The sequence below is a fragment of the Mastomys coucha genome, unplaced genomic scaffold, assembly GCF_008632895.1.
Source record: "Mastomys coucha isolate ucsf_1 unplaced genomic scaffold, UCSF_Mcou_1 pScaffold3, whole genome shotgun sequence".
NCBI lineage: Eukaryota > Metazoa > Chordata > Mammalia > Rodentia > Muridae > Mastomys > Mastomys coucha.
In genome coordinates, this window is record NW_022196909.1 from 48,311,593 (window position 1) to 48,316,812 (window position 5,220).

A 5,220-nucleotide genomic window follows, 5' to 3' on the forward strand; every position below is an offset into this window, starting at 1 on the left:
AGGAGAGGAGGGGAGGGGAGGGGAGAGGAGAGGAGAGGAGAGGAGAGGAGAGAAAGCATTTTTCTTGCAAGATGTGGCTAAAGTGCCTTCCCAGCAGGAGATGTTAGAAACAGCTACACCTTCTACTAAGGTTCCCAACACAAACCAAGGCAGGATTCCACCAATGTGATGGCTGCTACTCTTGGTTGTCAACTTGACTGCATCTGAAACTAACAAACCCCCAAATGGAACACACCCGTGAGGTATTTTTGCTTAATTTGAAGTGGGAAAAATTCACTTCTGATCCAGAACTTTGAGGCGGGAAGACACGCCTCTAACCTGGGCCACGCCTCTAACCTGGGCCACGCCTCCTGCCGGAAGCCTATGTAAGAACACAGAAGAAGGTCTCGTTTGCCCTCTGCCTGCTTGCTCTCACCTGGCTAGCAAGTCCATTCTTTCGCTGGCATTAGAGCCTACTTCTTTGGGATTCCAGTGGATACTGAAGACTGGCTGAGACATCCAGCCCCGTGGACTGAGCAACTACTGGATGCTTGAACCTTCCGTTCATAGACAACCATTGTTGGATTAGCCAGACCATAGCCTGTAAGTCATCCTAATAAATCCCCTTTATAGAGAGATATTCATCCCATAAGTTCTGTTACTCTAGAGAGCCTGACTAATAGAGGAACCAATACATCTATTTGGCTTCCCTACGGAGCGGAGCGTAGGCAAGGGGCATGGGCGTGGCTGCTCCTACCCCACAGACTGCACCCAGAAAACTTTCACCCAGCAGGGATGAGGGATCCCCAACAGCTGCAGGGACGGAGACTTCTAATCTTCCTTGGCCTCTTGCTCTAGCTCTTCCCTGTATCCATGTGCAGTTAGGGGCCCCCACTGTATACAACAGGTGGTAGGGAATGGGCTGGATGTTCACCCTAGGATCACTTTACTCTCTCTGCCATCCCAATGGAATTGGGAGGGGGTGGGGGGGTCATTGTCACCAAGAATGGCTGGAGTAATCGTTTTTTGAGAGAGGGACCAGCTGAACTCTCCTGTATGGCAGTTGCTTGGCTCGGAGGACAGTCACCCACAGGGTAGGACATAGTCCCCATCTTGCAAGACCCCCATCCACCTACTACGCTTAGTGATTTCTCCAACGACCACATCAGAGTGTCAGGCCGGGGAACTGGCCTGGAAATGGACAGTGAGCTCAGGAACAGGCCTTACCCAGGCCTCGCTATCCCTCTGTCCTGTTGGGGAAAGGATTCTGGGGACTCATCCCTCAAAGCCGTCATGTTTCCAGGGGACAGGTGGGCTCGTGATGCATAGGTCACATGTGGAAACTTAGTTCAGATGAAGCCACATGCGGTGCCTGTACTAGCTCATAGAAGCCAGTCCTCTGAGGCAGGGTGGCTGGTCTAGGCTCGGGGAGGTCTCAGAACCTCAGCTCCCAGGGATCTGACGCCATCTCTGGCCCCTACAGAATGTTAGTTTTTTGGGGTTTTTTTGGTTTTGGTTTTTTGGTTTTTTGGTTTTTTTTTGTTGTTGTTGTTTTGTTTTGTTTTTTGAGACAGGGTTTCTCTGTGTAGCCCTGGCTGTCCTGGAACTCACTCTGTAGACCAGGCTGGCCTCGAACTCAGAAATCTGCCTGCCTCTGCCTCCCAAGTGCTGGGACTAAAGGCATGCGCCACTACCACCCAGCTTCTTTTTTTTTTCTTTTATTCCACAGAGCCATGGTGGTATCTGGCAAGCTCTGTAGTGAGGGCTGCAGCTGGAGCTTCCCAGGCCAATCACTCCAGATATAGTTACTGCCAAGCTGGGCCAACATCTCCCCCGACCCCCCGCCCCGCACAGAGAGGCAGCAGGTCCGAAGGCAGGGAGACTCAACCGTGCTGCCCTGCCAAAGCAGCCACCACCACAGCCACAAACTTACCTAGTTGTGGGTGTGGGTATAGACATAGGTAGGCCCAGCAAAGCTAAGACCAAGCCGGTCAGCTTGGCCCCAGGTTTAGCTAGTGGGACACATCAGAGACAGCCAGCTCTGGCCTCAAACATTCTATGCCCCACAGGTCCATATGTGCACACAGTTCCTAAGGGCCCAGCCTCCATGGGAGCAGGCACCCAGGATCCATGATGGGCTCTTGATGAATAAGAGAGATGAGCCCAGCTGGTAAGAGGGAAGGGCTCACATGTGTGCACGCATGTGTGTGTGTGTGTGTGTGTGCGCGCGCGCATGTGTATACAGGCCTATGTTGGCAAGAGGAGCATGTGTATGTGTGTGTGTATGTGTGTGTGTATGTGTGTGAGCATATGTATGTGTATGTGCAAGCTCTCATGTGCTGGCAGGAAGTGAGCACAGTGTGTGTATGTGTGTGTGTGTATGTATGTGTGTGTATATGTGTGTGTATGTGTGTGTGTATGTGTGTGAGCATATGTATGTGTATGTGCAAGCTCTCATGTGCTGGCAGGAAGTGAGCACGGGGTGTGTGTGTGTGTGTGTGTGCATGTACACCCAGGCCTATGTGCAGCCCTATGCTTCGGGAGAGAGGAGAGCTTCCTTGGAGACAAATGTGCTTCTCGCACTTTATCAAATTTCCAGATGCCACAGAGCAGGCTGGGGGTGGGGGTGGCCAATGATAGAGCTGGGATCTAAAGAGGAGTTGACAGGCTGGAGCGATGGGGTACATCTAACAGGATGGAACGTAACAGGGACAAATGTGTTTATTTCGTCTTATTTATTTGCACCCAGCCTCTGCAGGCAGAGAGGGGAGACACAGCAGCTCTCAGAAGGAGGTGAAAGGCCCTCTCTCGGGCTACAGCTCTCTCTTCTCATCCCTGCCGGGAGCCCGAGAACCCAGGGGTCCACTGGGCAAGGCAGGCAATAGGAAATAGGAAAAAGTCATTTCCCTGGCCTGTGCCAACCTCTGAGTGGAGGTTTGGGTCTTGGCCAAAGCTGGTACACAGAACTGCCTGGACCCATCTACATTGCCGGCACAGCTCTGTGCTCCCGCCAATCCCAACTTGTCATCTTCCCTTTGTAAGACCAGAAAGGAGTGGCAGCCCCTGGTCCGTGGGATGGCTGCCCCCAGGCCTCCTGAAGGAGAGGAGGAAGGCACTGGAGCAGTGAGGCAAAGATGTGTGTCTGCAGAGATCCAGGTCCTGCTGGGAGGGGAGACCCAGCCTGCAGGGACATTCGGTCAGTGTGAGGTTACGGCATGATGTCCCCAGCACAAATGGCAGGGCCAGGGACTCTGATCTCAATCCTGGCCCCTGTGACTCTCTGGCTTTCTAACTATGTGACCTTCTTGCTCATGCTTCCTGTCAGTTGAATGCGAACATTGCCAGTGACCTCCTCGAAATGGGTTCAAAAAGTAGAGTAAGCCGGTTATGGAGGCACACAATTACTTAAAAAAAAAAAAAATTTATTTATTTATTATATGTAAGTACACTGTAGTTGTCTTTGGATATTCCAGAAGAGGGCATCAGATCCCATTACGGATGGTTGTGAGTTACCATGTGGTTGCTGGGATTTGAACTCAGGACCTTTAGGAAGAGGAGTCAGTGCTCTTAACCTCTGAACTATCTCTCCCTCCAGCCCTACACCGTACTCTTAACACTCAGGAGGCTGAGCAGAGGGACATGAGTTCGAAGCCAGCCTGGGATTCATAGTGAGTTTCAGGCCATACCGCACTTCAAAGTGACATGGCACCCCAACCGATGACAGAACGGCCTTACTAGGTCACAGAACGGCCTTACTAGGTCACACAGGCTGGCCTTATCTCCTAGGTGACCTTCTTGCTCAGTCACTCATGTGACTACAGAGCAGGAGCCTTCATTCTGAGTTGTCCCTGACCCGGGCAGGCTGTATTGTAAAGTAGTGAGTCCCCTGTGCAGGAAGTATGCAAACACCACACCGCCCTATGGGAGGATGGTGGATGGCCAGCAGGGGTCAGCGTCTCGGCAGGAGGGAGGGAGGACGGAGGGAGGGAGGACGCTGCAGCTCTCCTCCAGCTCTGGAAAGAGGAGTTCAGAATGGGCTCAGCCTCAGAGCGGAGCCCAGGCTAAGGGTCTGAGAGGCACCCTACAGGAGTCAGTCAGCAGTGGTCTCACTCACTGTGTTCACCCGACTCCGAAGTATCCACTGAGGACCTTGGGAAGTCTCTCTAGCCAGGAGGGGTGTCGGCTTCTGGAAAAATACATCCGAGGGCCCCAAACAGCCTTTCTGGTGGCTGAGCCCGGACCCACCGACCAGTTTTCTTGGCCTTGGACACCTTTCCATGGCTACATTTGGGGCTGACGCACCCACGGTTGCCCTCCACAGCCACACTGCTCCCTCGAAGGCCCATGACCAGCTGGACGGAAACTCCAGGCCGGGCTGAGGATGGAGGAGGTCGCCCCGCTCACTGACACTCAGGGCTTCCCTCCTGAAAGGCCAGGAGCCGAGCTCAGGCTAATCAACACTGACGCCCTAGGATGATATCTGAGCCAATCCCTTCCTCAGGAGACTGCAGTCACTTCCAGCCCCAGTAACCCACCCATGGGCGTGTACCCCGAGGCAAGCAGAAACAAAGTGTTCGGCTTATGGGGCAGAGAAACAGCGGGGTACCTGTCCTCAAGAGGTGGGCCTCAGTGGAGTAGGGAAAGCCAGTCTCTGACTTTTAGCTCCACCCCAGCAAGTCTCTGGCAACAGAAGGGGAGAGTGACTTAGTCAGCAGTGTGTGTGTGTGTGTGTGTGTGTCTGTGTCTGTGTCTGTATGTGTGAGTGTGTGTGTCTGTGTGTTTGTCTGTGTGTGTGTCTGTGTATGTGTCTGTGTGTATATGTGTCTGTGTGTGTGTGTCTGTGTGTGTGTCTGTGTGTGTCTGTGTGTGTGTCTGTGTGTGTCTGTGTGTGTCTGTGTGTCTGTGTCTGTGTGTGTGTGTGTAAGGTGGGGGTAAAATGGCTCAATTGTGGCTCTAGGGACATAGACATCGTTCCACGCCCAACCCTGCCACAGCCCAATGGAACCTGTCCTAACAGGAAGAGGCCTGAAATGTCCCCTTACAGACGTCTTGCTTTCACTTAACCTGTCACATGTGTGCCTGGTGCCCACAGAAGCCAGAGTGGGCATGGATTCCCTGGAACTGAATTTACAAATAGCGGAGCCACCGTGTAGTTATCTTCAAGAGCAGCAAGTGAAGCCAGGCGGTGGTGGCGCACGCCTTTAATCCCAGCACTTGGGAGGCAGAGGCAGGCGGATTTCT